General features: G+C 42.8%; 1 long non-coding RNA gene across 1 annotated transcript in view; it reads left to right on the forward strand.

Moving 5' to 3' along the window:
• The window catches only part of LOC106573804 (uncharacterized), a 39,259-nt gene extending 30,821 nt beyond the window's left edge, over window positions 1-8,438 (forward strand). The window contains exon 3 of the long non-coding RNA XR_001321429.2: window positions 8,171-8,438. This is a non-coding gene — a long non-coding RNA (uncharacterized lncRNA). The remainder of the gene's footprint in view (window positions 1-8,170) is intronic.
• The last annotated feature ends 14,668 nt before the right edge of the window (window positions 8,439-23,106 follow it).

The raw sequence follows: 23,106 nt of genomic DNA on the forward strand, positions 1-23,106 counted from the left end.
TATGTGTGACTCCCAATCAACCACAACCCTCTACAGCTGTGCCTGATTGGAAGTCACACGGCCAAAATCAATGAAACAATAAAAACACACACTCCCTTCTGCCACATCCTGACCCAACTACACCCTCAACTGGTCAGGACGTGACAGTACCCCCCCCTCAAAGGTGCATACCCCGAAATGCACCTACACAAAACACAGAAAAAAGAAAAAAAACGACAACAAACCAAAGAAAATCCCCTAAACAAAAAAAAAAGGGAGGGAAGGGAGGGTGGCTGCTGTCAACGACGGCACTGTGCTACACCCTCCCTCCCCAACCCACCTATCCTGGAGGTGGCTCAGTTGCAGGACGTGGACCTCGCTCCACCTTCGGCGTCGCCCACTTCGGTGGCGCCGATATCTGCGCCAGGCAGATGGGCCACTCGGGCTGACCCTGGCAGACGGACCACTCTGGCTGGGCCGGAGGACAGACGGGCCACTCGGGCTGACCCTGGCAGACGGACCACTCGGGCTGGGCCGGAGGACAGGCGGGCCACTCGGGCTGGGCCGGAGGACAGGCGGGGCAGTTGGGCTGGGCCGGAGGACAGGAGGGGCAGTCTGGCCACTCTGGCAGCTCCGGGCAGTCTGGCCACTCTGGCAGCTCCGGGCAGTCTGGCCACTCTGGCAGCTCCGGGCAGTCTGGCCACTCTGGCAGCTCCGGGCAGTCTGGCCACTCTGGCAGCTCCGGCTCAGGATTCACCAGGCTGGGGAGACATAACAGAGGCCTGGCTCTGGGCGCAGGCCCTGGACTCACCAGTCTGGGAAGACCCGCTGGAGGCCTGGTTTGAGGAGGTGGCACAGGAGGGACCAGGGTGGAGAGACCCACTGGAGGACTGGTCCGTGGAGGAGACACGGGCTTGACCAGGATAGGGAGACCCACTGGAGGACTGGTCCGTGGAGGAGGCACGGGCTTGCCCAGGATGGGAAGACATGCAGGAGGCCTGGTTCTGGGCGTAGGCACAGGACGTGCAGGGCTGGGAAGACATGCAGGAGGCCTGTTTCTGGGCGCAGGCACAGTCTTTACCAGACAACCAGCACGCACCTCAGGACGAGTATTGAGAGCTGCCTCAGGTGACATCATTCCCACGACACGCTCATTAGGGCGAATGCCATACTTTATGCACCACACTAGCAGCTCTCTCATCTCTCTCTCTCTTAATTTCCCCATTAACCCCGTCACAGTCTCTGCCTCGTACCCCTCGCTCACCTCCAATGTCATCCCGACTGGCTCTGGTTCCGACCTCAGTTCCACCGACTGTCCCGTGTGCCCCCCCCAAAAAAATTCTTGGGGCTGCCTCTCGCGCTCGTTGCGCTCTCTCTCCTCGTAATAGCGCCTCTCCGCTCTCGCCGCTTCAATCTCCCACTGCGGGAGTCGATAATCCCCAGCCTGAGTCCATGGTCCCTCTCCGTCCAGGATCTGTTCCCAAGTCCATTGGTCCATCACGCTGTACTCCTGCTGCTCCTTCCTCTTCCGCCGCTTGGTCCTGGTTTGGTGGGTAATTCTGTAACGGCTGTCTGAGGAAGAAGTGGACCAAAATGCGGTTAGGGTTCGTCATATTTAATTAAACGAACACTATGCAATTTACAAAACAACAAAACTGACAGCCAACACAGTCCTGTCAGGTGCAACCACAATGACAAGAACAATTACCCACGAAACACAAAGGAAACGTAGGCAACTTATGTGTGACTCCCAATCAACCACAACCCTCTACAGCTGTGCCTGATTGGAAGTCACACGGCCAAAATCAATGAAACAATAAAAACACACACTCCCTTCTGCCATATCCTGACCCAACTACACCCTCTACTGGTCAGGACGTGACAGGGAGAGCTTTGTTTGAGTCTCTGTGTGTGGAGTAGAGGTGGTCCAGAGGTCTTTTTCCTCTGGTTGCACATTTAACATGCTGACAGAAATTTGGTAAAAATGGATTTAAGTTTCCCTGCACTAAAGTCCCCAGCTAATAGGAGAGCCGCCTCTGGGTGTGCATTTTCTTGTTCGCTTATGGCGGAATACAGCTCATTCAATACTGTCTTAGCGCCAGCCTCTGACTGTGGTGGTATGTAAACAGTGTCGTGTCTTTGGCTATGCCGGATTAAGTGATATGACATGCTATTCTATAAAATCATTTCTCTGTAATTAATATTACCTGATTAAGCTAATCAAGTAAATAATTAACTAGAAAGTCGGGGCACCACAAAATAATGTTTATAGAGCTGTTATCTTCTGAATAAACTCTTAAAGACCTAGTAATCTTTTACATTAGTAGCAGTCAATGTTTAATTGTCACCTTATTTCAGTCTCATCTGAAAGTTTTTGGTTATCTTCATGAACCCTGGCTAACAAGTTGAATCAGCAATACAAAATTTGGTTTAATTATTTATTTACTAAATACCTAACTAATCACACAGAATTACATATACACAGAATGTATCATACATTGATTACAAATTATGTCATAAAGGAAAACGTCCCTAGCGGACGGAACAAATAGGACAGCTGGTTACACAAAGAGAGGGGGGTTGGGTTTGAGTGAAAGAGCGGGAAGAGTGATTAACAAAGGGAGAAGCTATGCTATCGTAAATACAGTATCTTATGCATTCGAAATTACCGCCCATTTGAAATAGGAAGTATTTACTCTGAGGTGCGCTTCGGTAAATTGGTTGTAGATCGTAGGCCGGGTTGTCCAGCATGGATCTCTGGTCCTCTGAAGACTGTCTAGTGGTGAAATGGAGCGTGGTAAAATGGATACTCTGTCCGTCCTCTCCTAGCCCACGTTTAGCGGGCGGAGGGGGTAGCACTTCTTTAGTGAATAAGAGTTCAAAGTTCATACCAAGTTGCCATACTTTAAGCTCATGCTATATTCTGGCTGGTATAGTCGAAATTCATCCTTCTGGCGTGTAGGTCATCACCTTCACATTGAAATTCGATGCCAATTGCGTTAGGTTCTTGCTGATGTTGGCATAGTTCTGTGGGTGGTCTTTGTCTTTATATAGTGTCAAAAGACACACAGGTGTCTGTAATCATGGCCAAGTGTGGCCTAATATCATTGGTTAATTCTCAAATATAAAAATGGCATACAAAGAACAGAATACAAAAAACAAATGGATAGCATACGATCATAGATTCACTTTAGACTATACAAGCCTACAAACAATCACAATGGCAAAGTCACAATAATCACAAGAATGGCTTCAGATCAAATTCTACGTTGAGACCGAAGGGAGCAAGGGTCTTTAAATTAAAGATCCAGGCAGCCTCTCATTTTAACAATAAATGATCAAGGTCACCCCCTCTCCTAGGGAGGGTGACACGTTCAATGCCAATATAACGCAGAGACGAAATCGAGTGGTTTGCTTCCAAAAAGTAGGCCGCAACTGGGTAAATCAAGTTTTTGCAGCTAATGGTGCTACGATGCTCTGAGATACGTACTTTTAATTTGCGCTTTGTTTTACCCACATACATTTTTACCACAAGGACATGTTAGAAGATAAATAACTGCCTTAATGGAGCACGTAATAACACCTTTGATTAGGATCGATTTCCCTGTTCAAAGGATCTACATTTATAAGTGCCATTGCATTGAGCACAGCCATTACACTTGTAATTTCCATCCAGTAGGGGCGCAAATAGACGTTATCTCAGCTTACCATGAGATACCTCAGGCGAGCAATAGCTCAAGACTTCCTTAGATATCGTGCTCCAGCTGTTATTTACAAAAATGCATAGTCCGCCACCCCTTATCTTACCAGACGCCGCTGTTCTATCCTGCCGGTATAACCAGCCAGCTGTATGTTGATATTGTCGTTGTTCATCCACGACACCGTAAAGCATAAGATTTCACAGTTTTTAATTTCCAGTTGGTAGTTTAATCTTCAGCGTAACTCGTCGATTTTATTCTCCAAGGATTGCGCGTTTGCTAGCAGAATGGAGGGAAGTGGGGGTTTATTATTCGATCACCTACGAATTCTCAGAAGGCAGCCCGCCCTTTGGCCCCTCTTTCTCTGCCTCCTCTTCAAGTAGATCGGGGCCTGTTTCCGAGGAAGCAGTATATCCTTTGTGTCGGGCTCGTCAGAGTCGTGAAAGGAAAAAAAGGATTCTGCTAGTCCGTGGTGAGTAATCGCAGTCTTGATGTCTGGAAGTTATTTTCAGTCATAAGAGACAGTAGTGGCAACATTATGTACAAAATAAGTTTAATTTTTTTTGCAAACAATGCAAATAAACGAACAAAAAAAACACAATTGGCTGGGGGCACGTAAAACGTCTGCCTTCTTCTCCGGCGCCATCTTAACACATTAGTCAGAAGGTGTTTTACCTGTGCTGGCACAACTGCTATTTAAGAGCTGTGGCCCAGTGCTTCTTGTGGAAAATAGATGTTGGAAGAGCTACACCTCTGTTTAGCGCTTCTGCTTTAGGTTGTTGAACAGAGCCTTTACCTGTGTTTTTCCCTGTTTGGGTTTTCAGTTCCTATCCTAATTTAAAAAAAAATGTGTCTGATATCAAGCAAATCTAGTGTTTGTTCCATGGTGGGGATCTTTTAAAAGACCCAACTGGAGTTGCTTGGCCAGCACTCAGGCCCTCCATGGATGCCTTTCAGAACCCATGTTAAAAACCCAACTATTTTGTTTTGGTTGTCAGTGGCTCCCCACTGGGCACAGATGTCAATTCAACGTCTATTCCAGGTTGGTTCAACATAATTTCATTACAATTACGTGGGAGCAAGGTTGATTCAAACACTGTGTTCCCAATGGATCATTTGTTAGTTCCCTTTTTCTGTTGAGCGACGATTTTTGGTTTCTTATTGGGGAACGTAACACTGTACAGATCCAGTAACTTCTAAAGTGGCAATTATCCTATCCCTCTCTTGTGGAGGGGTTTGGATTTTGTGTTAGCATATGTGCATAATGTGTGCACACAATTATCCTATAAACATCCATTAAAGGTGTGTGTTATCTGCTCATGACTCCAGATGAGATGGAGGTCCTCTTAGGACAATGATAGCTGAAAGTTCACGGGAAATCATTTGAAGGAGAGCTTTGTGTGTTGCTCTTCTTTGCATCTGATTGCTCACTGGCTTAATTGATCTCATTATTGAACTGGGCCTGATGTTTTCTATTTAGCCAGTCCACTAAGCCATTTGAGGATAGTCTCTTATCTAGTTTTTCTCAAGCTATTTAGCTGGGAACTTTTCAAAATGTCAAAACATCTCTTGATTAGGTTAATTGTGCAATTAAGAGGAGATGTGTGGTGGAAGCATGCTGTGTTGTGAGTTTGTTTTACTTGAAGTGACAACTGTACACCGCAAACAAAATAATTTATTAAAAGGAAAAGCATTTTTAGGCGTTTGAAATAATGAAACTCAATAAGCTGATGGTTGCAATGAGAAAAAAACTGTAGAACGGGCTCCACATGACTTCAAGTTCAAATGACATCACTGGCATTGCTGGGTGACCAGCAGTGAGTGGCTGGGTGGGTATGCACCTGTCACATTTTCTCCTTCGCGAGAGGGTGAGGGCAGAGAGAGAGAGAGAGAGGGTGAGGGCAGAGAGAGAGAGAGAGAGGGTGAGGGCAGAGAGAGAGAGAGGGTGAGGGCAGAGAGAGAGAGAGAGGGTGAGGGCAGAGAGAGAGAGAGAGGGTGAGGGCAGAGAGAGAGAGGGTGAGGGCAGAGAGAGAGAGAGGGTGAGGGCAGAGAGAGAGAGAGGGTGAGGGCAGAGAGAGAGAGGGTAGGGGCAGAGATTGATCCCAGTCTGCAACAGGAACCTGTGTGGGCAGCCGCTGATATGGGGGCAGTAGCAGTAGTAAGTGGCAGATAAGAAACTTTCCTTCAGGAGCTGAAGAGCCCTTTCCATTTGCTGTGTAAATCTTTGCTCTCTAAAAGTGTAGGGTAAACCTTAGCCATCGCTTACACTTATTTACATTTTATAAATCATGGAGTGAAACTGTCTTCACCACATTTTTTTTTTAATCGCTTCAACTGTTAGATCCTATTGCTTTTTAAACCCAGCAGAAATTCAGGTGTGGCGAGTGTTTTGCGAATCTAAATACATCTTAATGGAATCCAACTAATGGCTTAGGGAATGAGTTGTGTGGATGTTGCTTTTAAACCACATCCATGCCCAATGAATTAGAAGCATATCACACACACACACACACACACACACACACACACACACACACACACACACACACACACACACACACACACACACACAGTTCATGGAAATCTGTTAATAAGCTTTTTGTTCTCGGCTGCCTATATTAGCATTATGTCATAATTATTAAGTTAGTGGGTGGCATCACATTGGTCAAAGTGATTATGTTATTGAGTTGGTAAAATGGAATTACCTTCACAGTATCTAAGACAAGCTTACTAGATGTTGCTGGTTGTATCATGAGTCATCCATCATTCCTATCCCAGTAAAGACCCACCACTGTATTGTAGGTCTGTAACTCCCACATACTGGTGCATCCAGATCAGCAGCATTACAATATTATATATCCTGCCTATCCATCTGCCTTACTTCTGCTGCCACTCATGATCTTGCTGCAGGGATGTTACCTACCTAAGACTATAGAAATGCATGGGTTCATCACTACGGCCCACTCACTGACTATATCCCCCTAATGGAAGTGCTTATGTCCTCCGTCATACTGCCAACACATTAACCTGACCCGTGGGATCCCCAGCCTATACTGCAGCAGAAACTGTCAGGTTACAGGCAACACATTTTACTCTGTGAGTGAAGGATCTCTGTAGGCAGGTTGTTGATGTGATGGATGCAAACCTATATTAGATATTGTCATTATTTTTATGTCAAAATGTAAGGAGAATATCGTAAATATTGTCAGTAATTCAAAACGCTAATTCAAACATTGAGGGTATCGGGCTTCTTTTTGTAAATATTGCCGGTGGCCATGTTCTATATTTGGCATGTCTTCTAGATATTCTGATTTGATTTATAGTCTAATTTTCATGCATAAGTATTGAATACACTCCCTCCCTGCAGTGCTGTCTAACCCCTGGCATCATCCAATGACAGTAATATCAATCAATAACTATTAATTGTCTTGGCATTATTTCACAGACACCTATTTATAGAGCACTCTGGAGAAGTCATTTATTTGAGTGCAAGGCCTCATTCATCATAATTTACCTGTTAACTAGTCATCTCATTCATAACTTCACAGAAAAAAACTATACATTCAAGGACTTTTTATACTCATATCATGTCAATGCAGAGTGATCCTTGTAATACTCACATCTAAAAACAAGTAATCCTGATAGTTACCAAACTGAAAGAACAAAAACACTGAATAAAGTTTACTGTTACCAGAGCAACAGAGGTCTTCATTCCTCAGCATCACTTCATGATTGTGTTATTCTCTCACCACTGTATTAGATTTATCAGCCTTTAATAATGGCTTTATTTTATATTTTGAAAAAGATAATTCCTCAGGGAAATCCTAGCAAATAGTTTATCACTGTATTATGAAACAAACAGTGAAGAATGGTTGGTTTTATGGGATGTAAATGCAGCTATCACTGTCACCTTAACTATCCCAGTTTCTATTCTCTGTGGCACCTAACATCAGCTCCTCTGCATTATTACCACAGTAGCTATCAGAAGCAGAGCCTGAAGCCCTGGGGTCCAAGCTCGTAAGGGGCCCTTGAGGCAGAGAAAAATGGAAATGTACTGTATATATTGTATTTTTTAAAAGTACAACTGCCAACCACAGGCCTGGGGCCTAAGGGGTCCAAGCGGCAGAGATTTTTTAAATATATTTTGTTACAATTAAAAATGAAGAGAGGGGGCTATAAAATATCCAAGCCCTCTATGATTTCTTAATCCTGATCATAAGCATGCCTAATGATGTTAACATATCTACAATGCCAGAGCGATAAAGAGCCTGCTTTCACCGTCAATGGCAGTGAAAGCCATTGTTTTATTAATTGAGAATCATTTGATAGCTGTTAATGGAAAAGCGTTTTTCCATCCCAGCACATAATTAATTGACTTTAAGGGGCTGCTGAGCTGCAGGTAGCAGAATGCAATTCTAGACCTTAATGGGCCATTATGCTACATTCTAAATAATTTGATGATTTTTCTCTTCCTCACTTTTCTCACTCAATAGAGGGATGAGGACTGAGGAGCCCTGTGAGCAGCCAGTCAAGCCCCCAGGTCTTGCCCCAGCCCAAGACCAGCGCCGGGCCCAGCCCCGGTCCACTCAGCTTTACCTTGCTCTGCGGAGGGGGAACAGCCAGAGAGAGAGAGAGAGAGAGAGAGAGAAAGAAAAAGAAAATGTATGTTGCAGCCTTGGATGGTTTCCAAGTTACATTAAATTCTCACTGGGTGAAAATGTGTTGAAATTACACAATTCTATGCTCTTGTGATTTGCCTATCAGGAACCAGGTTTTGAGTTCTTTATTGTTTCTCTGATTAATTAATCTCCTGTTAATTATCAGATAATAGGAGAGCGTAACCCCCATGCCAGGATAAATCACACCAATCAATTCTAGCTAGCTGTGTATAACATCACATCACAACACAACATGCTGAGTTTCTGAAGCAGCTGCTTATTGATGTACATCCTGGCTCAAACAAAATTGCTATTTGCTGTCAAGTGTTGATTATAGAGCGATGGAAAACCAACGTCAGTGAAAAAGTGATTCAGAGAATTAAGTGTGTGGTTAAGTTTGTTGAGAGTTTTGTGTTGTTTTAGTTGAGCAGGAATGATAAGGTCAGGGTGAGCTTGTCTTTCTAGGCATGCTGTGAAAAGCACTGCCGTTGCTAATCACAGCTCTAACTTTACTGGGTTATATCCACCTCGTGTACTTGCCATTCACAGAGCAGAGACAGCTAGGACACAAACTCTCTTTATATAGTGCAGGTTCTCTCTGTCTTGTCTCGCCGTATTTCTCTCATGCATTCTGCAGACATGTTTATCATTATTTATCTCTCTCCCTGTGAAAAAGTATTCTTATTAGTGCTCAGAGGTGGCTTAGAAGATGTTAAATATGAACAAATCAAATTGTATTTGTCACATGCTTCGTAAACAACAGGTGTAGACTAACAGTGAAATGCTTACTTACGGGCCCTTCCCAACAATGCAGAGAGAAAGGAAATAGATACCAAATAGAAGTAATCATAAATACAGAATGAGTAACGATAACTTGGCGATATACACGGGGTACCAGTACCGAGTCGATGTGCAGGGATACGAGTTAATTGAGGTAGATATACTAGGAAGAAAGTAACAGATAATAAAGAGTAGCAGCTGCGTATGTGATGAGACAAAATAGTTAGTGCAAAAAGTGTCAATGCAGATAGTCTAGCCATTTGCTTAACTTAAAATGTAGCAGTCATGGCTTGGGGGTAGAAGCTGTTCAGGGGCCTGTTGGTTCCAGACTTCGGGCATCGGTACCGCTTGCCATGTGGTAGCAGAGAGAACAGTTTATGACTTGGGTGGCTGGAGTCTTTGACAATTTTTAGGGCCTTCCTCTGACACCGCTTGATATAGTCCTGGATGGCAGGGAGCTCGAACCCAGTACTGGGCCATACGCACCACCCTCTATAGCACCTTGCGGTCGATTGCCAAGCAGTGATGCAGCCAGTCAAGATGCTCTCAGTGGCGCAGCTGTATAACTTTTTGAGGATCTGAGTGCCCATTTAAAAAAAAAAATCAGCCTCCTGAGGGGGAAGAGGCATTGTCGTGCCCTCTTCACGACTGTGTTGGTGTGTGTAGACCATGATAGACCCTTAGTGATGTAGACACCAAGGAACATGCAGCTTTCGACCTGCTCCACCACAGTTCTCCGTTTCCTGTAGTTCACAATCAGCTATTTGTCTTTCTGACATTGAGGGAAAGGTTGCTGTTCTGGCACCACACTGCAAGGTCTCTGACCTCCTCCTTATAGGCTGTCTCATCGTCATTGGTGATCAGGCTTACCACCGCTGTGTCGTCTGCAAACTTAATTATGGTGTTGGAGCAACGCAGTTGTGGGTGAACAGGGAGAACTACTCTCACCACCTGGGGATGGCCTGTCAGGAAGTTTAAGATCCAGTTGCAGAGGGAGGTGTTTAGTCCTAGGGTCCTTAGCTTAGTGATGAGCTTGGAGGGCACTATGGTGTTTGAACGTAGTAATTAAACAACATTCTCACATAGGTGTAGTCAATGAACAGCATTCTCACGATGGTGTTCCTCTTGTCCAGGTGGGAAAGAACAGTGTGGAGTGCAATAGAGATTGTGTCATCTGTGGATCTGTTAGGGTGGTATGCACATCGGCTAAGGAGAGCGTGATCACACAGTCGTGCAAAACAGCTGGTGCTCTCATTCATGGTTCAGTGTTGCTTGCCTCGAAGTGCTTGCGTCATTGGGCAGCTCACGGCTGGGTTTACCGTTGTAATCTGTGATCGTCTGCCACATCCGACGAGCATCAGAGCCGGTATAGTAGGACTTGACCGTAGTCCTGTTTGAGGTTTTGCCATTTTGATGGTTCATCGGAGGGCGTAGCGGGATTTCTTATAATGGTCCTGATTAGTGTCCCCCTCCTTGAAAGTGGCAGATCTAGCCTTTAGTTCAGTGCGGATTTTGCCCATAATCCATGGCTTTTGGTTGGGATATGTATGTATATGTGGGGACGACATTGTCAATGTATTTTTTAATGAAGCCGGTTACTGATGTGATAAACACCTCAGTGCCATCGGATGAATCCCGGACCATATTCCAGTCTGCGCTAGTAAAACAGTCCTGTAGCTTAGCATCCGATTCATCGGACCGCTTCTGTATTGAGCGAGTCACTGGTACTTCCTGATTGAGATTTTTCTTTTAAGCAGGAATCAGGAGTACAGAGTTATGGTTAGATTTGCCAAATGCAGGGCGAGGGAGAGCTTTGTATGCATTTTTGTGTGTGGAGCAAAAGGTGATCTAGAGTTTGTTTCGCCTGTAGTTGCACACGTGACATGCTGGTAGAAATGAGGTAAAATGGATTTAGGTTTTCCTGCATTAAAATCACTGGCCACTAGGAGTGCCGCCTCTGGATGAACATTTTATTGTTTGCTTATTTCCCTATACAGCTCGGTGAGTGCGGTCTTAGCGCCAGCATCGGTTTGTGGTGGTAAATAGACAGCTCCGAAAGTAGAGATGAAAACTCTCTTGGTAAATAGTATTGTCTGCAGCTTATCATGAAATATTCTAACTCTGGTGAGCATAACCTTGAGACTTTCTTAATATTAGAGATTGCGCAACAGCTGTTGTTAACAAAGAGACACACACCTACTCCCTTCAGCCACGACTCCGTGAAACATAGGATATTACAGTTCTTCAGGTCCCACTGACAGGATAGTCTCGAACAGAGCTTGTACAATTTCTTCTCTTTTGACTGTACGTTCGCAAATAGAACGGAGGGTAGAAGCGGTTTATGTACTTGCTGATTCAGTTTCGCCGGGGTGTCCGCACATAGGCCTCTCTTATGCCACCTTTTTATTTTCCATGTCTAAGAGATTCGAATCAAATCAAATGTTATTGGTCACATACACATGCTTAGCAGATGATATTGCGGGTGTAGTGAAATGCTTGATTCGGGCCTGGTTCAAATCAAATCAAATGTATTTATATAGCCCTTCTTACATCAGCTGATATCTCAAAGTGCTGTACAGAAACCCAGCCTAAAACCCCAAACAGCAAGCAATGTAGGTGTAGAAGCACGGTGGCTAGGAAAAACTCCCTAGAAAGGCCAAAACCTAGGAAGAAACCTAGAGAGGAACCAGGCTATGAGGGGTGGCCAGTCCTCTTCTGGCTGTGCTGGGTGGAGATTATAACAGCACATGGCCAAGATGTTCAAATGTTCATAAATGACCAGCATGGTCAAATAATAATAATCATAGTAGTTGTCGAGGGTGCAACAAGTCAGCAACTCAAGAGTAAGTGTCAGTTGGCTTTTTCATAGCCGATCTTTGAGAGTATCTCTAACGCTCCTGCTGTTTTTAGAGAGTTGAACACAGCAGGTCTGGGACAGGTAGCACGTCCGGTGAACAGGTCAGGGTTCCTGCCGGTCTGGGACAGCAGGTCGGGGACAGGTAGCACATCCGGTGAACAGGTCAGGGTTCCATAGCCGCAGGCAGAACAGTTGAAACTGGAGCAGCAGCACAGCCAGGTGGACTGGGGACAGCAAGGAGTCATTATGCCAGGTAGTCCTGAGGCATGGTCCTAGAGCTCAGGTCCTCCGAGAGAGAGAGAGAAAGAAAGAGAGAGAATTAGAGAGAGCATATTTAAATTCACACAGGACACCGGATAAGACAAGAGAAATACTCCAGATGTAACAGACTGACCCAAGCCCCCGGACACATAAACTACTGCAGCATAAATACTGGAGGCTGAGACAGGAGGTGTCAGGAGACACTGTGGCCCCATCCGATGAAACCCCCGAACAGGGCCAAACAGGCAGGATATAACCCCACCCACTTTGCCAAAGCACAGCCCCCACACCACTAAAGGGATATCTCCAACCACCAACTTACCATCCTGAGACAAGGCCGAGTATAGCCCACAAAGATCCGGCACAACACAAGGGGGGGCGCCAACCCAGACAGGAAGACCACGTCAGTGACTCAACCCACTGAAGTGACGCACCCCTCCTAGGGACGGCATGGAAGAACACCAGTAAGCCAGTGACTCAGCCCCTGTAATAGGGTTAGAGGCAGAGAATCCCAGTGGAGAGAGGGGAACCGGCCAGGCAGAGACAGCAAGGGCGGTTCGTTGCTCCTGCCTTTCTGTTCACCTTCACACCCCTGGGCCAGACTACACTTAATCATAGGACCTACTGAAGAGATGAGTCTTCAGTAAAGACTTAAAGGTTGAGACTGAGTCTGCATCTCTCACATGGGTAGGCAGACCATTCCATAAAAATGGAGCTCTATAGGAGAAAGCCCTGCCTCCAGCTGTTTGCTTAGAAATTATAGGGACAATTAGGAGGCCCGCGTCTTGTGACCGTAGCGTACGTGTAGGTATGTACGGCAGGACCAAATCGGAAAGATAGGTAGGAGCAAGCCCATGTAATGCTTTGTAGGTTAGCAGTAAAACCTTGAAATCAGCCCTTGCCTTAACAGGGGGCCAGTGTAGGGAGGCTAGCACTGGAGTAATATGATAATTTTGGGGGGATCTAGTCAGGATTCAAGCAGCCGTATTTAGCACTAACTGAAGTTTATTTAGTGCTTTATCCGGGTAGCCGGAAAGTAGAGCATTGCAGTAGTCCAACCTAGAAGTAACAAAAGCATGGATAAATTTTTCTGCATCATTTTGGACAGAAAGTTTCTGATTTTTGCAATGTTACGTAGATGGAAAAAAGCTGTCCTTGATAACAGTCTTGATATGTTCTTCAAAAGAGAGATCAGGGTCCAGAGTAACGCCGAGGTCCTTCACAGTTTTATTTGAGACGACTGTACAACCATCCAGATTAATTGTCAGATTCAACAGAAGATCTCTTTGTTTCTTGGGACCTAGAACAAGCATCTCTGTTTTTTTCCGAGTTTAAAAGTAGAAAGTTTGCAGCCATCCACTTCCTTATGTCTGAAACACAGGCTTCTAGCGAGGGCAATTTTGGGGCTTCACCATGTTTCATTGAAATGTACAGCTGTGTGTCATCTGCATAGCAGATTAACATTATGTTTTCGAATGACATCCCCAAGAGGTAAAATATATAGTGAAAACAATAGTGGTCCTAACATGGAACCTTGAGGAACGCCGACATTTACAGTTGATTTGTCAGAGGACAACTCATTCACAAAGACAAACTTATATCTTTCTGACAGATAAGATCTAAACCAGGCCAGAACTTGTCCATGTAGACCAATTTGGGTTTCCAATCTCTCCAAAAGAATGTGGTGATCGATGGTATCAAAAGCAGCACTAAGATCTAGGAGCACGAGGACAGATGCAGAGCTTCGGTCTGACGTCATTAAAAGGTAACCTTCAAGTGCAGTCTCAGTGCTATGATGGGGTTTAAAACCAGACTGAAGCGTTTCGTGTACATTGTTTGTCTTAACTTCTCTAGGGCCAGTGGGACGATTTCGTCCCACCTACGTAACAGCCAGTGAAATCCCGTGGCGCGTTATTCAAATACCTTAGAAATGCTATTACTTCAATTTCTCAAATATATGACTATTTTACACCATTTTAAAGACAAGACTCTCGTTAATCTAACCACACTGTCCGATTTCAAAAAGGCTTTACAACGAAAGCAAAACATTAGATTATGTCAGCAGAGTACCCAGCCAGAAATAATCAGACACCCATTTTTCAAGCTAGCATATAATGTCACAAAAACCCAGAAGACAGCTAAATGCAGCACTAACCTTTGATGATCTTCATCAGATGACAACCCTAGGACATTATGTTATACAATACATGCATGTTTTGTTCAATGAAGTTCATATTTATATCAAAAACCAGCTTTTTACATTAGCATGTGACGTTCAGAACTAGCATACCTCCCGCAAACGTCCGGTGAATTTACAAAAAATTTACTAAATTACTCACGATAAACGTTCACGAAAAGCATAACAATTATTTTAAGAATTATAGATACAGAACTCCTCTATGCACTCGATATGTCCGATTTTAAAATAGCTTTTCGGTGAAAGCACATTTTGCAATATTCTAAGTAGATAGCCCGGCATCACAGGGCTAGCTATTTAGACACCCAGCAAGTTTAGCCTTCACCAAACTCCGATTTACTATTAGAAAAGTTTGATTATCTTTGGTGTTATTCGTCAGAATGCACTCCCAGGACTGCTACTTCAATAACAAATGTTGGTTTGGTCCAAAATAATCCATCGTTATATCCAAACAGCGGCGTTTTGTTTGTGCGTTCAAGACACTATCCGAAAGGGTAAAGAAGGGTGACGAGCACGGCGCATTTCGTGACCAAAAATTTCTAAATATTCCATTACCGTACTTCGAAGCATGTCAACCGCTGTTTAAAATCAATTTTTATGCCATTTTTCTCGTAAAAAAGCGATAATATTCCGACCGGGAATCTGCGTTTAGGTAAAAAGACAAAAGAAAATAAAGCACAGGGTCGACTCGTGCACGCGCCTAAGCCCATTGTCCTCTGATCGGCCACTTGCCAAAAGCGCAAATGTGTTTCAGCCTGGGGCTGCCTCGATATCATTCAGCTTTTTCCCGGGCTCTGAGAGCCTATGGAAGCCGTAGGAAGTGTCACGTTACAGCAAAGATCCTCAGTCTTCAATAAACAGAGACAAGAAGAACAAGATCTTGTCAGAGAGGGCACTTCCTGTAAGGAATCTTCTCAGGTTTTTGCCTGCCATATGAGTTCTGTTATACTCACAGACACCATTCAAACAGTTTTAGAAACTTTAGGGTGTTTTCTATCCAAAGCCAATACTTATATGCATATTCTAGTTACTGGGCAGGAATAGTAACCAGATTAAATTGGGTACGTTTTTTATCCGGCTTTGTCAATACTGCCCCCTACCCCCAACAGGTTAAGAAAGGCAGTGAGTTGCTGCGCAACAGCTTTTTCAACATTTTTTGAGAGGAATGGAAGATTCGATATAGGCCGATAGTTTTTAATAATTTCTGGGTCAAGATTTGGATTTTTCAAGAGAGGCTTTATTACTGCCACTTTGTGAGTTTGGTACACATCCGGTGGATAGAGAGCCGTTTATTATGTTTAGCATAGGGGGGCCAAGCACAGGAAGCAGCTCTTTCAGTAGTTTAGTTGGAATAGGGTCCAGTATGCAGGGTCCAGTATGCACCCTGGTTCAGGGTGAACAGTATGTCTTGCGCCTCCGACTCGTTGGAAGTACAGACCTTCATCCAAATCGAAGTTAGTGATCGCCGTTATTATGCACACAAGCTCTTTTTGGTCATAGGAAATGTTGGCGGAAACATTATGTAAAAAATGTTTTAAGATCAGCTAAAAAAATTAATTAATAAATATCAGAATTGGTCAGTAGACCGCAAAAACGGCTGCTATGCAATGCAACACCATACTAAGAAAGGGAATGGAAAGGGAAAGGGGATACCTAGTCAGGTGCACAACTGAATGCATTCAACTGAAATGTGTCTTCCGCATTTAACCCAACCCCTCTGAAACAGAGTGGTGCAGGGAGCTGCCTGCGCAGTATGTAGGCTGCTAATGAGCTGAGAAACTCAGCAGGTTCCTGACTTCCTATCTCACTGGATCCTGTTTTGTTCCCCTCCTGTCCTGCTCCTTACTGCGCAGGCTGCACTGCAGGACTCCCCCCAGGGCCCAGCCACAGATCACAGGAGCATCACCAAGGGCACATAGCTTTTTAAACAGTTACAGATCACTCTTAGAAAAAATATGTTATCTAGAACCTAAAGAGGTTATTCGGCAAAGAAAGAGAGTGTAAAGTGACACAGAGCGTTTGATTTGATTTTAGCTGCCGGTGAGGGGCAGGAGGTATGTTTGTAAATGAATTGAATCAAGCTATGTAGCTTATTGATTCCATCTTGATAAATAAATAAAGACAATGTTTTGTTTCTCTGTAATACTAGCCACCTAGCAATTTGATGAAGTTTTCTTTAGGTAGCCAGCTAGATAGGTTCACCTTTCCTTCCTGAGCGGAATGACGGCTGCGTGGTCCCATGGTGTTTATACTTGCGTACTATTGTTTGTACAGATGAACGTGGTACCTTCAGCCGTTTGCTCCCAAGGATGAACCAGCCTTGTGGAGGTCTACAATATTTTTTGTGGAGGTCTTGCTGATTTCCTTTGATTTTCCCAAGATGTCAAGCAATGAGGCACTGAGTTTGAAGGTAGGCCTTGAAATACATCCACAGGTACACCTCCAATTGACTCAGATGATGTCAATTAGCCTATCAGAAGCTTCTAAAGCTATGACATCATTTTCTGGAATTTTCCAAGCTGTTTAAAGGCACAGTCAACTTAGTGCATGTAAACTTCTGACCCACTGGAATTGTGATTGTGAATTGTAAGTGAAATAATCTGTCTGTAAACAATTGTTGGAAAAATTACTTGTGTCATGCACGAAGCCTAACCAATTTCCCAAAACTATAGTTTGTTAACAAGAAATTTGTGGAGTGGTTGAAAAACGAGTTTTAATGATACCAACCTAAGTGTAGGTAAACTTCCGACTTCAACTGTACCTGTATGCCAGATGTACTGAAACTCCTAAGGCATAAAACCTCTCCAAATAATAAATGTGCATAATTAATTAAAATGACAATTGAACAGTTAAAGAGGTATGCTTAGATAACCTATGCAGAAAAATGACATAGAATTAGGCATAATATGGCTCTAGATTACAGGGAGAAACACTGTTTCAGGTGTTTGAACAATGCAAAATTCTCCGACTTACACCCCCCGACCCCCTCCATCCTCATGTAGTTCGTGCCACCTCTAAAATAATGGGTGCAAGACACAGCTGTATACAGTGATGCTTTAGTTGTAGTGCATTGTAAGATATATTGCTGTTGGCTTGTAATATTGCATTAATTGGACTATATAATATGTTTCCCCTGTCATTGCCAATTGTCTTTCTATCCTTCTCAGTTTTTAATTCCAGCATGAGTCCACTGCACTTGCATATCCATATAAATGTCATGCACTGCTTTATTGGGGTGCTGTAATTGCAGGTTTAATAATGTGGGTTTATTGTGTTGTCAATAATTACTGTAAAAAAAATAAAAAAAATAAAAAGGATATATATGCCTTACAATATGTTTTTAAATCTTAAAAGTCTAAGCCATTAGCTATTTGAATTTTAGGACACGTTTAGTTTTCTAAAAATATAAAAAAATGTGGGGATAAAATATTGAATTTGGCCTTGACTACTTTAGCCCATAGAAACGCACTAAATAACACATTCATAAAAGTCAAACAAGACTGTAAAAAAATGTATCATCAGGAATGAGGTTTTGAAGTTTCAGTCCTATAGCTAGGAGATGTAAGAACGCTCGGGAAATACTTCCATTAATTTGTATGGGTTGTGTTTAGACGAGTCCTATGACACTGGAGAACACCATCGTGTTTGTGAGAGTCTCCCCATTTTACAGTGGGGTCATATTTGTTTCTAGTCCAAACGTCTTATGTGAGTTGTTAATAAGCACATCTTTGCTCCTGAAGTTATTTAGGCTTGCCATAACAAAGGGGTTGAATACTTATTGACTCAAGACATTTCAGATTTTTAATTTGTAAAAATGTCTATGAACATAATTCCACTTTGACATTATGGGGTATTGTGTGAAGGCCAGTGACACAAAAAATCAGAAAATACATTCTGAAGGCACTGTATATGTGTATATGTATGCCATTCAGGAAACTAGGCGTACGTCGCAAGTCACGACTTCACAGGAGAGCTGTTTGAAAGTAAAACGTTTTTTTAATCAAAATGCGTTTTTGGGTATAAATGCATTCTCGAACATGTGAACTTTCATGTGCCTTATTATCAAACTTGTATGCCATCTGTAAATTTGAATACAATTGTTAAATTATGAGCCTAGTTGGTTTAGCCACAGAAAACGTGAGCAACCTTTCCGCTAGCCATGATTGGCTGAGATAATGAGTGGGCTGGACATGCCGAGAGATGAGTTTGGATTGGTCTACCATATAGCATGCGTCTGTCTATTGGAGCTGATCAGGATGTTTAGGTAATCATGTCGAACGCGACTTAATTTTTTAAAAATTGTTTAGTAAAACTGCATAAACCTAATGTCAAGTTAAAGTGTACTGTTAGCTAGCTAACGTTTGCTGGCTGGCTCGCTAGCTAACGTTATGTGTATGCTCTCCACTTTCTGGAGGACCGAGTTTTGAAATCAGTGGAATTTGAGTATGATTGCTAAGGAGATGGAGAAAACACCAGTCTGGATTACATTGTCAAACTAAGGAAACCATGCATGGCATCAGACAGGAGACTTGTCCAACCGTACACTTGTAAGATTTTCAGATTTTACACGTTTTTAATTTTGACAGAAAGTGGTTTCATTTTAAGTGTACTTTTAGCTAGCTAACGTTAGCTGGCTGGGTCGCTAGCTTCATATCTCAGACACATTTGCTTGACTAGATATAGCCATAGAACCTGGTTGGTTAGCTACCTGCAGATTCATGAAGGGTAATAACGTCATGAGTTGTGATTATGGTCCATTATTTAGCTAGCTAGCTAGCTATATGTCTTAACAAAAGACTCCACTCTAATTTTGACAAAGTATTTTCATTTCAAGTTAAAGTGTACTGTTAGCTAGCTAACGTTAGCTGGCTGGCTCGCTAACTAACGTTACGTCATGCATTAGGATTCATGGTTTACCTAGCTAGCTATCTAGCTACATTTCTTAACAAAAGACACATAGTGTGCCAGAGCGCAGAATAACTGATGCGTTGTTGAACGCTCAACACCTTGAATATGTGCGTTGTCAGTAAACATCGGCAACAAAGCATAATTCAATTGTTGCCAGCAGTACAGTTACAGTCACCAACGCTCTAAATAACATGTAAAAAGCCTAACCAGCTCTGCTAGGGTGAGTAAAATGGTCAGAGTGGGTTGTTCTCTCATTATGTGTGTGGAAGTAGCTAGCCAATGTTAGCCAGTTTGCTTGGTTGCTTGACTGTAGTTGTGAGGTCAGAGCTTTTGGAACTTATTGGCCAGAGCATCCAGTGTGCGCACTGAATGCGAAACCACAGATAGAGCAATAGGGCGAGTAATGTTTAGTGAGCTGTGATGTCTGGAAGTAGCTGGCAAGTTAGTACAGAACGGATGGATCAACCCTTAACGAGATGGTTGGGGCTAAGGCTTAAGAGGGTGTGAACAATGCTGAAAGGGTGTAGACAAAGAAGGGCTCTCCAATAGTAGTACCAAAACATTGAAAGACGGTTTTCTCAAAAATCTGTTTGCAAGTTGATCAACTTTCAAAGTAGAATTACTTTCCCATTGTTTCCCCAAATGCAGTGTGTAATTTACCATTTTGTAGCTCTGAGTCTCTACTTTTATCCAATGTAAAAAAAAACATAAATTCAAATGTTGCTCCATAAGACCGAATCCAGGTGGTGAGTCACATATGTCATGTCTTCCTTTGAGAAGGACGGAGTGCAAAAGTAGCTTTTTTCTCCACAGACGGTGGTCCCAGCAGGTCCGCTCTCTTTCAGTACTTCCTGTCTGAGGCTAACTGCAGGATGCAATGACGTGACACAGGGAGCTGTGCTGCTGCCGTGTGAATGCATGGAACAATAGAAACTCCCATTCTGGAGAACAGAACAGCAGAGTACATAGTGGACTGTGTCTCTGTGCCACAGTACAGAGACAAATGGGATAAGGATGACATTTCTTCCACAATTAGTTTCATAGAAAAAGTGTAGGTGTCATTTTTTTTCTCCTACTGAGAAGGTCTTTTGAAAAATTCTGGAATATTTTTACACAAAACTGCACACACAGTGATGAGTGGGAAACAATGTAACCCGGTCTGTTATTCTAAAGCTGCTAATGCCAACTCATTCTCTGGTAAATAATACAATTAGCACTCATGACAGGTAATTCATCAGGAATTTTGTTTCCACAGTTTAAACTTTGAAAGACAAGCATACTAAAATAAATAGTAAGAGATGCAGCTAAACATATGTAACTCTCACACAGCCACTGCTCCAGAATACCAACCTGATTTAAAATGTTTATTGCTGAAGTGTTTCCTCTTTTGACGCTCCAAATGGATTTCGGCAATCAAGCGGCACGAGCAATTTAAGCTGTCTGCAAATTCAATCTATGCACACATACGTTTATGTGTGAATGAGTGTTGTGCAAATAAATGTGGATATGTATGTTGATGTCTGTATTTTTGCCTATTTATGTGTACATCAGAATATATGGAAATAGTTATGTGTATGTGCACATGCATGTAAGTTGTTTTCTCCAGTGATGTGTATATTCCTACTAGTACATCACACCTGAAGCAGATATAAAATACATCAAAGTCACTTCGATATGACATGGGAGAAAAATATTAGCAGTAAATTATATTTTTATGGGCAGCCATAATAATTCAGAGATGTGTTTGCAGACATTTGAATAAACACCATCAATCCAGACTGTCACTGCAGGTTTGGACCAGTAATAGAAAATGAAATGGATTGCTGGGATGTTTTAATGTGCGGTGTGTCTGATGTGGGGTGATAGACGTCTGCTAGGGCTGTGGGTGGATAAGGAGAAATGGGAAGTGAAAAGAAGGGGATGCGCGGCAGAGAGACAGAGAGAGGGGGGAAGGGAGGGAAAAGTGTATACAGATGTTGGATCTTAATTTGAGTCTGTTTTCTACAGCATGAAATAATCCTGCAGCAACAGGAAATGTGAATTATTATGTGGATTATAATGAATGGACAAATTTGTAGGGGTGGTACATTTTTGTTAATGCAAATTAAGTTGGAATTTTCTAAGTGGAAATTACAAACTTTAGAAGCCTTTTTAAAACTCAAATGCACTACAGGCTTGCATTTTCTGCAGTGCAGGAAAATTATCAGCAAAACAATACTGATCAAATTAAGATCCTACATCTGGAGCACAAATCAATGAGTTGTATCTCCTCTGAAGCTTTTCTTCCCTATCTGCCCATCTGTACACATATTTTACACCTCACCCCATGGCTGACAGATCCACCCATTTTAGGGTGGTGGAAGGGTCAGAGGATTATACCTCCATCTACAAGGAATGACCCTGTATCTAGCAGGGGCAACATAGAGCCTTTATTCTCTGCCAATTCTCTGCGTTTTTATCCGGAGGGCTCTGAGGTACCGGAACACATTGAGAAAATAAGTGTCAAACACGACGTAGCAGTTAAGTAGCCTACTGGCTTACACAAGTCCTAGTTTTCTAGCCATCAACGTACAACACAATTTTTAGACGACACTACAGAACACCCGCCATATGCACACAAACTCAGCTGTGGGGCTTACAAGAGCCGAATTGTATATCATTTTCAAGACATCAATGTAGCAGTAGAACAGATATCACAATATCAGAATATAACTTCAAATAAATTAAATAAATACATTCTTGCTCAAAGCCATGAGCGGGCATGTGGCAATGATGTTTAGCCTCTTTCTAAGGCTGTTCTGAAGACTCTGGCTGTAGTGTCTATTTTTTTATATATTTTATTTAGTGTTAAGGGGATGAAGGCAATTCATGCAGAAATGTAAGCCTATTGTTTGTTTGTCCCGTCAATAAATCTATCAGATTTACACAGAAACAGAGTGCTCCTCTTGCTTTTTTTGCCCGGATAGTTGCCAGTTGAAGTATCCTGGGGGTAAGGAATGTTTTTGGGAAAAACAAATGGTATCGCTGTACCTATAATGTGAATTGCATAGGAAGTTCCATAATACCAACATGATCTCACAAACTCTTCACTGATCAAACAGGGTGCATTATAAAGCACACTTCAAATCAAATTAAAGTGTATTGGTCACGTACACAGTTTAGCAGATGTTATAGCGGGTGCAACAAAATGCTTGTGTTACTTTGGTGAACCATTCTTTCCTTTAACTGTCTCTGTGTTATAAAACGCTGATGCTGCCATTATGGAGCTCTTTAGCAACAATATTTACAGCCATTGATTCAGGACTGGGGAGGTCGAACAGATGGCTTCATAGACACAGAGCTACAGAACATGCTATAAACTGTAGTCATAGTCTAACGTAAATAACTGATAACAATAAACCATTGTTATGAGCAATAATAAACGGCACTATCCTCTGTCAATTAAACATATATTTAACAGTCTCAGTCCTTACACATGTAAGCCTGTGATTCTTGTCACAAACACGCACATGCATGCACACAAACATAAAGACACAATACAAAAAGTCACACAATCAACCATTCCAATCTAATATGTTTTTTCTCTTCCATTTACAACTGTCTAAATAAGCTCTCAGTGGGAGCTCAACTTCAGTCGGTGAGAGAAAAGATGAGGATAAATAATGTCAAAGTTAATTTGCTGAACTTGCTGCCGCATGTGGAGCTGGAAATTCATGTTTACTGCATCTGAAGTAATTTTCATAAAAAATGCACTGTGAGAGTTCATCC

The sequence above is a fragment of the Salmo salar genome, chromosome ssa16, assembly GCF_905237065.1.
Source record: "Salmo salar chromosome ssa16, Ssal_v3.1, whole genome shotgun sequence".
Lineage (NCBI taxonomy): Eukaryota > Metazoa > Chordata > Actinopteri > Salmoniformes > Salmonidae > Salmo > Salmo salar.